Consider the following 11,577-nt stretch of genomic DNA (forward strand, 5'->3'; position numbering starts at 1 on the left):
GATTTCCACATCCTTCTGAAGCAAGTTGGACATTGGAAGGGCAATCTTGCTGAAGTCTTGGATGAATCTCCTGTAGAATCCTGCATGTCCAAGGAAAGAACGTACCTCCCGCACAGACGCGGGGTAAGGCAAAGAAGAAATGATATCGACCTTGGACTTATCAACCTCTATACCCCTCTTGGACACAACATGACCCAAAACAATCCCCTGCTCAACCATGAAATGACATTTTTCAAAATTTAGGACAAGATTCTTCTCAACACATCTCTCTAGGACTCTACCCAAACTGATTAGACACTCATCAAAGGAGGTCCCATGAACAGAAAAATCATCCATGAAAACTTCCATGCAATGCTCAAGTAAATCTGAAAATATACTCACCATGCATCGCTGGAACATACCTGGGGCATTACATAGACCAAATGGCATCCTCCGGTATGCAAAAGTGCCAAAGGGGCAGGTGAAGGTGGTCTTCTCCTGATCCTCCGATGCTATGCAAATATCAAAATAACCAGAAAAACCATCAAGAAAGCAGTAATGGGACTTTCCAGCTAACCTCTCTAGCATCTGATCAATGAATGGGAGTGGGAAATGATCCTTCCTGGTAGCTTGGTTGAGCCTCCTATAGTCAATGCAGACTCTCCAACTGTTCTGCACTCGCATGGGCACTAGCTCATTCCTCTCATTGGCTACCACTGTGAATCCTGTCTTATTCGGAACTACCTGTACTGGACTCACCCACTTGCTATCAGAGATAGGATAAATAATGCCAGCCGAAAGTAGTTTACTTACCTCTTTCTTGACCACATCTAGAATGGTGGGATTGAGTCTCCTTTGGGGCTGTCTCACTGGTCGAGCTCCTTCCTCTAAATGAATCCTGTGCATGCATAAGGAAGGGGATATACCGGGAATATCTGCAAGTGACCAACCTATGGCTCTCTTATGTTGCTTCAACAGATTCAGCAACTTCTCCTCTTGGTCAGGCTGAAGGTTGTCGGCGATGATCACGGGTAGCTTGTCTCCATCCACCAAGTAGGCGTACTTCAGATTCTCAGGCAGGGGCTTACACTCCAAGGTGGGTGGCTGTTGAATTGAAGGCACCAGTCTGTTTATGTTGCCACCTACCTGCACTACATTCTCAACAACAGAAACTTCCTCTATGGGAGGCACATGAGAATCGGATATAGTATGAGAAGGTGCACTCTCAACAATACTCAAAAACTCATCTATTTCAGAACAAACACTACACTTACTGAGTCCGTCATGACTCTGAGGGCAATGCATATCATCAGGAAAATTATGGATGGTGGGGAATTCAGACTCAAGATTATACAACTCAACACATGCTTTCTCCACCATTAAGTCAATAAAGTTAACATGCAAGGCAGAATGATCTTCTAAGGGATACTTCATGGCATCAATGATATTGAATTGAATGGTGTTACCAGCGAACTCCATAGATAAAGTACCCTCATGCACATTAATTATTGTCCTTGCAATTTTCAAGAAGGGTCTACCTAGAATAAGTGGTGCGTGTCCGGGTGTGTGATCATCCTCCATATTCAAAACATAGAAGTCAGCAGGGAATATGAAATCCTTTACCTTTACTAATACATCCTCTAATACTCCCTCAGGGTATGCTGTGCTCCTATTTGCCAACTGAACCACCACTCCTGTAGATGTCAATGTGCCTGCACCTGCCTGCAAAGAAGAATACACAGATTTAGGCATCACATTAATAGAGGCTCCTAAATCCAACATAGCATTATGAAATTGTAAATTTCCAATAGTGCAAGGAATGGTGAAAGTCCCTGGATCTTTGCATTTCTGAGGCATGGCAGGTTGAATCAATGCTGACACATTTCTTCCCAAGTTGATTTTTTCATTTCCTTTCAGTTTCCTTTTGTGGGTGCACAAGTCTTTGAGAAACTTGGCATACTTGGGAATCTGTCTGATGGCCTCCAAGAGTGGTATGTTCACCTCAACTTTTCTGAAAGTCTCCATGATCTCCTTGTCCAACTCAGCTTCTGCCCTCTTTTTATTTTGAGTGGCTCAGTGAGGAAATGGCAGTGGATGGTTGTGAGAAGTCTCTCCTCTATCTTGATCAATGGTGGTGGGCTGCTTGTCCTTTTGAATGGGAGGAGGCTGATCTTTCTTTTGGCTTTCTTGTTGCTGCCCAAATTCTGGTGGTGGAGAGGGTGGGCTGCTTAACTCTTTGCCACTGCGGAGAACGATAGCACTTACATTGCCCCTTGGATTTGAAATTGGCTGTGAAGGCAACTGACCCGAACCTTGACTCCGTAGCTCACTGATGTTGGTTGCCAGCTGTCCAATCTGTGTCTCCAAATTTTGTATGGCAGTGTCGGTCCTTTGCTGAAACTGGAGATTGTTGGCAACGAGCTGCTTCATGATATCTTCCAAGCTTGATTCGGATTTAGGAGCTGGTTGGGGTTGCTGCATTGATTGACTTGGTCTTTGTGCATTGAATCTGTGCTGCTGAGGTTGCTGCTGTTGTGGTTGGAATGGCTGGTTGGAAGGACCTCCATACCTCAAGTTCGGATGATCTCTCCACCCTGGATTATAGGTGGCAGCATATGGATCATATCTTTGTTGCTGTGGTTAGAAGGGTCTTCCTGGAAAAATGCCAGCACGGGCTTCTATATTCTCCTGCAGTTGAGGACATTGGTCAGTACCATGGGAGGATAATGAACAAATACCACATACATGCTGAGATTTGGACTGTCCTTTATCAAGGGCTAGCTGTCTGACCATGGAGGCCAATTCCTCCAGTTTGTTCTCTATTCTCTGTTGGTCATTGATGGAAGCAACACCAATCTCATTGGCCTGTCTCATGGGAGTGGCTGACCTGGTACCAAACTGTTGGGCATTCTGTGCCATCTTGGAGATTAGCTCTTGAGCAGCTGCTGGTGTCTTTTCAGAGAGGGCTCCTCCACTAGCTGCATCCACCAAATACCTATCCATTGGAATAAGACCTTCATAGAAGTATTAGACCAGTAGCTGGTCACTGATTTGATGGTGTGGACAACTAGAACAGAGTTTCTTGAATCGCTCCCAATACTCATGTAATGTCTCCCCATGATTCTGCCTTATGCCACAAATTTCTTTCCGAATGGCGGCTGTTCGGGATGCTGGAAAGAACTTCTCCAAAAAGATTCTTTTTAGCTCATCCCAACTTGTGATGGCAGCAGGTGGTAGGTAGTATAACCAATCCTTTGCAGCTCCATCCAATGAAAATGGGAAGGCCCTAAGTTTTATCTGCTCCTCATCAACTCCTTGTGGCCTCATTGTGGAGCAGACAACATGGAATTCCTTGAGGTGCTTGTGCGGATCTTCACCTGCAAGGCCATGAAACATGGGAAGCAAATGGATTAGCCCAGATTTCAATTCAAAGGTTGCATCCAATTGGGGATATTGAATGCATAAAGACTGGTAGTGCACATCAGGGGCAGCCAATTCTCTAATGGTTCTACCATCCAAATGACCATGATTTACATTATTTCCATTCCGATTGTGTTCATTCCCATTACCCGCCATTGTGTTTAAGTCAGGGGTAGGTATAGAAATAGAAGGAATATCAGATGCAGTGGCAGAAGAGGCAGGAGGATTATCAACTATCCGAAGCTCTAACTCTCTAGCCTTCCTTTGCTTCCAAAGGGTCCTTTCTATTTCAAGGTCTAGGTCAATTGGTATGTCCTTAGAGGACCTGGTCATGCACTAAAGATCAGCACAAAAACACACTCAAAATGACTCACAAAAAAAAACAGCACACAAACTGGCCTATGCACACCAAAAACTGAAAAACACAAAAAACACACAAACATAAAAACACTAAAACAGGTCAAACAAGAAGCCCTTAGATGATTTTTTTTATGCAATTTTTCACAAAATTTCAACACTAAAACACTGAGGGACCTAAAAACACTAAAAACCGCACAAAATTAGCCACTGAGAAACATAAAATGGACCAAAAAGTGGTCTAAACGTTGGAATTTGGCCAAAAAATGATCTCCTCATTTCTTTGGACACCAAGTTTCAGCTCAATCGGAGAAAGTAGGAAGCAGTGAACAGTAACTGTCAAAATCGTTTTTTTTATCAAATCAGCTCCTATTTTGCCTCAAAGACCACTCTAAATGCAAGAAAACATCAAGGGAGGCATAAAGACATGAAAGAACATCAAGTAAGGATGAGAAGGGAAGAGGATAGAACCGGTATCTTGTTCTCAATCCTTAAATTTTGCTATCTGTCATGGAGGCTGTCAAAACTGCTGAATAAGAAGTTTGCTGAGTTTGTTGTCAAAACTGCTAAATATTGCTATCTCTTGCACTTGGATTCAGCTTGCTGGTCTCACTACAAAACAAAGAATAAGAGTTTTCTGTCAGTAGCTATTCCTGAAGGCATGTTCACTTCTTGATTTGTGGCATAAACTTGGTACGTGGCGTTGTATCTAGCAGTGCCGAGTATGGTTAACTCGCTTTGGACCGGTAGCCCGCAACCAGCTAGTTTCCAACCTATATACCAAGTAGCAACCACAATATCTGCTATTAGATTATCAAAGAATATATATATATTTTTGAATCAGTCTTCTTTTGACGAAAACGAGATTGGTTCCCCGGCAACGGCGCCAAAATCTGATCGGGGCTGTCGAACACCAATAGATTAGATGAATAAGAATTTTGATTTGCAGCAAGGGTGCAACCCAAAGTCGTCTCCCAACGAACCTCTAACGGATCTGTCAAAACAAGGCTAAACGGGGGGGGGGGGGGGGGGGAAGTTTTTGATGAAAAACAGAAAACAAGATATGCAAGAACACAATGAATCAAGATGCAATCAGTTGCAAACCAACCTTCTATCCCAGTTTTCATCGCCTTCTCAATAAACAATTTGTTTAGTTTTAATCCTCAAATCAGAAATCACAAAAATCCTTTAACAACCGCCAAAGATTGGAAAGAAAACCAATAAACAGATTTCAGAAACCTCTTAGTTCGATTTATCAGTTTTGATTCCCTTTATTGCACAGATTCGAGACTGATTGAAATACCATCCAAACAGGTTGTTCTTGCTTCTAGTTAAAGCCTTAACCGAGCACAAAAACCTTGGATTCTCAAACAAAGACAATGCATGCATTCATCCAACCGGTATCAACACATACACAGATTTAAGAGAGAACAGAAACAAGAGAACAACAAAGTTAAAACTAAAAAAATGATTTCCATTAAAACCAAAGACTCAAACCGGGAATAAGGGTGGTATTGCAACCGATTACAGAATCCTTAGCCTTCCATCTTGACAAGAACAATGGAGAGAAGGAAATCTGGCTACTATTCACGCCCTTCAAAAGAATACTCTTTTAATGGCCTCTTAAGGCGCTTAAGTAGAGCTTAAGGAGGAAACCCTAGGTTACTGCCACTTCACATCCGATTTCGGATAGGTTAACGTGCGTTATGGGCTTCGGCCTCTTCACAATAATTGTAGATTAGGAAGATTAGATAAATTTGGGCTTTTGAATCACTTGATTTGGATATCGGACGCCCAAGATATGGCCTTTTAAAGAATCAGCATCTGTGCAGCTTTCCTAATTTGACCCAACTTCCTAGCCCCGACTTTGAAGTGCTGTTTGAAGGCCCAAACGAACTCGGATTTGGACAAACCATACCATTCCAGAAAGCCCAAGAAGTCCTCTACAGTATCTCTGAAGACATCATCTTCATTCTGGAATTTTATCTTGGCCAAAATACTGAAGGAAGTGCAGGAGGTTAAATCTGCTAAAATTGCCCTTACTTCTCTATCTCCAATTTCCAAGATATCTCATTGCCATCAAGATGTCTCATGCCCCATAGCCCTAAACCTGGAAAAATAAAGTAAAATAGTGTGAAGCCCAATTCCTATAAAATAAAATGAAATAAAATTAAGATGAATAAAATGACACAACTAATGTGCAAAAAGGACTAAATATGAGGGTTAAATAATATGAAAATATGTGCTCTATCAATCCCTCGATTGAGTCCGGTGCTATGCCCTTTAGCTAGGCCCGACTCCTCAGTTGATCTGGCGCCTAGGTCTCCCTGCAAGCTCGGACGCCTAGAAGGAATCTCGGATTGGATCATTGGCCAAAATCAGATGTCCTAAGATTGATTGGGCCTCAAAGCAATGGACAAAAAATGAAGGACAAGACTCAATTTAACACCCATGATGATAGATCAACTCAGGATCATCAGATGCTCCGACACCTATGCTCGCAGACTCATCTAGATTACTCGATTGAGTCTGGTGCTATGCTCCTAAGCTAAACCTGACTCCTCGGTCGATCTGTCACCTAGGTCTCCCAGCAAACTTGAAAGCTCGAGATGAATCCCACGTTGGATCCTTAGCCTAATCCAGCTTCCCTATGGAAAACGAAGGCCTCTTCCAGAAATGTTCGCAAAGGCCCGACAATCCCCAATCTTGACAAAACCCGAGAGCTCGATGAGTGTTGCATGAGTCTCGCAATCATGTCAGGGGCGCGAGGCCTATCCCGAGTTTCTTGGGGCCAAGGAGCCTTGAAGAGAAGGTATAGGCAGGAATAGACAAAAATTGAATTGTTGTGGCTAATAAATCAAAGCCTAAAGAGGTATGAATGCAAGTCGCATAACCAACAAGAAAATGATGGAAACATAATAGAATTACGTAGTGATTCAAATAAGGCAATTACATGAGGCATGTTGAAACGACTACTAAGAAACTACATTCATCCAAAGATGAAAAAATGAAACGCAATAGCCAAAGAAATGTGTCAAAAATTCTAAGAAGAATGCTTCGAGATGAAACTAGCAAAATGATCGTTCCTTACAACCAGTTAAAAACAATATAAATTATAAAGTCTGTACTAATCTTCGGTTGGAAGACGATCCATGTGACTCGAACCCTCTCCAAGGAACAGATTATGAGGAGCATCAGCAACAAGGTCCATTTTTAGGCCTCCCTCAATCATCTGAGTGGTGCTAGACATGCTGACACCGACCTCACCCTCGTCGAGCTCAAGAGTGTAAGGGCTCCACGAATCCTACAAGATGTTGAGGTCATCCTCCAGAGCCTGCCTTATGCATTTCTCGGGCCCAAGATCGTTTAGTTGGTACTATCTCCAGTCTGGAGGGGTCCTAGCAGACATAACATTATCAAAAGTTACATCCGAGAAAGAGCCTGAGGAAGGAACATTCTTGAGGAGATGAAAATCCTTAGGAAGGACCCTTCGGAAGGGGCTTCCAAAAATGCTATTCGATAAGAACCATTTTCAATTGTTGGTGCCCTATGATTAGAAAATACTTTCATTTTGTATCTAAGAAGAACAAAACAAAGAGTGGGGGACAATTTTTATGCCCTAATAATAAGAAGGGAGAAGTCTAAGCATTGCAGGGAAGGACCTTCGGAAGCTGCTAGGGAAGGACCTTCGGAAGCTGCTAGGGAAGGACTTTCGGAAGCTGCAGGGGAAGGACCTTTGGAAGCTGTTGGGAAAGGACTCTTCGAAAGCTACTGGGGAAGGACCCTTTGGAAGCTGCTGGGAAAGGGCCCTTTGGAAGCTGCTGGGGAAGGACCTTTGGAAGGGTTTGGAAGCGGTTGGGGCAAGTTCCTTCAGAAGGAACCCTTCGGAAGCCTCCTTTGGAAAGGTTCCTATGGAAGGAATCCTTTAGAAGGGCCACGTGTGCTCCCTGATCAATCTCTATAAAAGGCCAGGTTCAACCCTCAGAAAGGGATCCAAACATCGGTATTTCTCTCCCACTTTCCTTTCGAAATTAAGTCTTTTTTTCCATTCCTCGCGATTATTCTCCTTCCGTTACTGACTTGAGCATTAGAGGGTCTTCGCGGGAGGAAAATCCCATGAGCCTTCTAATCCTTGTTTGTCCACTACAGTTCCTTCGGAAGCATCACTCTAGTTCCTTCGGAAGCCTCATTGGGAAGGGAGTCTTCAGAAGTTATTGGGGAAGAACCCTTCGGAAGCCTCTTTCGAAAGGACCAAAAACCCTTCGGAAAAACCCTCAAGAGCATAACCAACTTGATTGGAACCTATTGCGAGCCAACCTTCAGAAGCTTGCTTCGGAAGCCCACCGTAGTCCTTCGGAAGCATCCTTCGGAAGCCCACCTTAATCTTGAAGCCAGTCTTGCGAGCCAACCTTCGGAAGAACCCTTCTGAAGTGCCCTTTGGAAGGAATCCTTCGGAAGGAACCCTTCAGAAGGATCTCTTCGAAAGCCCACCTGAATCTTGCATCCAGTCTTTGATCAAATCTTGAGGCCGACGGCATCCACGTGCATCCCACTCTTAAAAATTCTAATTGTTGTATTTTGGCAACAACAATCTTGAAACCACTTATTGTCTCTTTGAACTGGTAACGGCCCGCCTCCAAGAGCCCTCGCTAGCATAGAGGATCTTTGAGAGGATCGTTATTAGAATAATATAAAAGTAACTTGAACGAAACCACCATTAATATATCACATAAACTCTTATTTGAAAACATCACAATGTAATAATTAAACATATACATTCCAGCAAAACAAAAGTTACATCATCTGAATATGATAAATCAAGTCACAACATATATATACCCTCAAGGCACAAGAGCCTAGCTAGCTTTGGCAATTCAACCCAAAAATTCCCAAGACCTTTCTTTAGGTGAACTCTGTACACATCTAATGAAACAAAATCAGTCCTTGCTAGTCTCACCCTCAACCTTTTCTTTGACTAATGATCAAAAGCACATCTAACATAATTTTCATTTGTGGAAACTTCAAGAGTCAAATTTGAATTAGGAGTAAAATGTGACCTACAACTAGTAGTACACTTAGATTTGGAATTGAATATTCTCTCTCTTTTTGAGAATTATTTGAATTTTGAGAGGATAAAATTGATATTTGTGTTGAAAGTGATATCACTAGATAAATTATATCTCTTGATGTTAATAAGATTATATCACTTGATAAGATTGTATCAATAGATAAATCATTTGCTCCACCTGTTTTTAAGGGTAGTTCTTTTAGTTTTCTTCCCTTACAAATAATATCTTCCCAATTGAAAGACTTAGAATAATATAAAAAAGGAGATTGAAAGAAGTCAAGAAAAAAAAGAATATTGCAAGGTCATTAATACCAAAGATATCAATATTAAGAGTTTGTACAACGTAGTCACATTTAAAGATTGAAACTAAAACTAATCCTAGGTTGTATATGTGGTTGCTTTAGGTTTCGATTTATGATCTATTGCAGGTTCAATTACATGTTCTTCCTTTTGATTATCAAGCTCTGAAATGACTGGTTGTATGTTTCTTCGAGCAGTAGTATTGAAACGACTTGTTCTTGCAAGAAGAGTTGCTTTGATTCTTTTAAAGTTGTGTTAGGCTTGCTTCAACTTTTGACAATCTGACTAAGATGTTGTCCCGTTGAGATGCCATTTTGGTGATGATCCTGTTTAAGAACTAAATCATGGTTTCTCTCTCTGATGATGTGGAAGGATGGCTTGAGGAAGCTAGTTGTGTAGAAAAACTAGGAAGATCTGAAGGAGATTATGGAGTAGATGTAGCTAGATTCCTTGAAGGTGTAGCTTGTGTTGAACCATCTTCATGTCCTTGTCCTACCTCATTTCTTCTTCTCTTGAAGGCATCTTCCATACTCCATTAATGCATTTGATTTCCATTTTGATTAAAGTTTGTTTAAAGTAGATATCAAATAGAGAGTGAAGGATAGATCTTTCATTTTTGAGAGTCCCTCTAGCTAGTTTTGCTCGAGATAATTGAGACAATCATGCCATAAGGCATTTTTCCTTTTGATTTGATGAGAACAGATTGGTACATTCTTTTGAAAATGAAGGGAGGTAAATTGATGAATTGAATATTCTTTGTTACACATCACATGTATTAAATCATCTGAGGTGACAAAATGGAAAGATCCATTTCGTATAACGGCCCGCCTCCCAGAACTCCCTCTAGCATAGGAGGTCCGTGAGAGAGTCGCCATAGAGAAGGCATAGAAACAAAAATCCATAGGCCAAGCATAATTTTCCATTCATCAACAAATTCCCAAAATATACATTGTTCATTTAACCGAACATATCAGTCCATATATAACAAAATAATGAGAAGGGCATAAAAATAAATACAACAAATACAACTTTTAACCCTTCACCCTCAAAATAAGCCTCAAGGATCATAGGCTTGGAGTGACTCTGTACACATATCTATCCCCGCTCAACCTAACTAGGTTCGCCCCTCTCCTTAGCCTTGCCTTTACCTATACCTGGAATGATGCAAGGAAACAACATGAGCTACAAAGCTCAGTAAGTATAAGCAACAAATAAAGGCATAAAACAATGAGGCATGATAAATCAAGAGCAGGAATGACAATAGATATCATTAGATGATGTTGTTGCCAAAATACAACAATTAGAATTTTTAGGAGTGGGATGCACGTGGATGCCATCGGCTTCGGGACTCGATCGAAGATTTGGCTGCAAAACTAAGGGGGGCTTCCGAAGGGTTCCTTCCGAAGGATGGCTCAGGATAGGCTTCCAAAGGGTGGCTCGAGATAGGCTTCCGAAGGGTGGCTTGCAATAGGCTTCCGAAGGGTGGCTCGAGATAGGCTTCCAAAGGGATCCTTAATGCTGCTTCCGAAGATTGCTTCCGTAGACTCCCTTAAGAATGAGGCTTTCGAAGGAACTGGAGTGATGCTGCTGAAGGAATTGTAGTGGACAAACAAGGATTAGAAGTGTAACACCCCCTCTCCTAGAACTGCCCGAGAAGAGGTGCTACGGGGAAAATAAAATAAACTAACTGATAACTGAATTCTGGTACCAATACTGTATATATATCGATTAACTGTAATAAGACTCTGAGTCAACAAAAACTGAAATCATAATTGCATCTAAGGGAAATTCCCTAAACTGGAAATTAAAATGAATCTAAACTGATCAAACACTAACTAACAACTAATAACTAATAACTCCCAGACATCTTTGGTCTTGAGCGGCTCCACGTACACACACTACTGGACACTGCTGCTAGGCCCCACGTCTGGTACTCCCCCACTAGGACCTGGAATGGTGAAGAGTACAAGGTGAGCTACAAAGCTCAGCAAGTAATAAACTGGAAAGAATAACTGAAGCTGAATCGAAGAATATCGATACTGATAAAAATACTTACTGAACTTGTACTGAGAGATATAATAATCACTGGATGGCATTTATAAGATGTAATGCACATAAGCTGTAAACTAAATGCAGGTATGCAACTTTGGCCCATAGGCCCACATAACTGTAACACATACCTGACTGATCTGAGTCCTGCAAACATAAAAACTGTAAGCACATACTTTGGGCAATATGCCCCTAGCTCCCTGGTCGACATCAGGCGAGCAACTCATAACTGAGATATAATTGTACTGATACTAGTGGGATCCCCGCGGACAAGCCGCCTGGCGCGCATAATGCAATGCTCATATAAATGCTAGCACACGATATGTAGTGCTCCACATAAGTCATGCTCAATGCTCATACAATGTGTATGCACATAATCTCACAAAATAATGTTGACCATGTCA

This window comes from Diospyros lotus, chromosome 7 (genome assembly GCF_014633365.1).
Source record: "Diospyros lotus cultivar Yz01 chromosome 7, ASM1463336v1, whole genome shotgun sequence".
Classification (NCBI taxonomy): Eukaryota; Viridiplantae; Streptophyta; class Magnoliopsida; order Ericales; family Ebenaceae; genus Diospyros; species Diospyros lotus.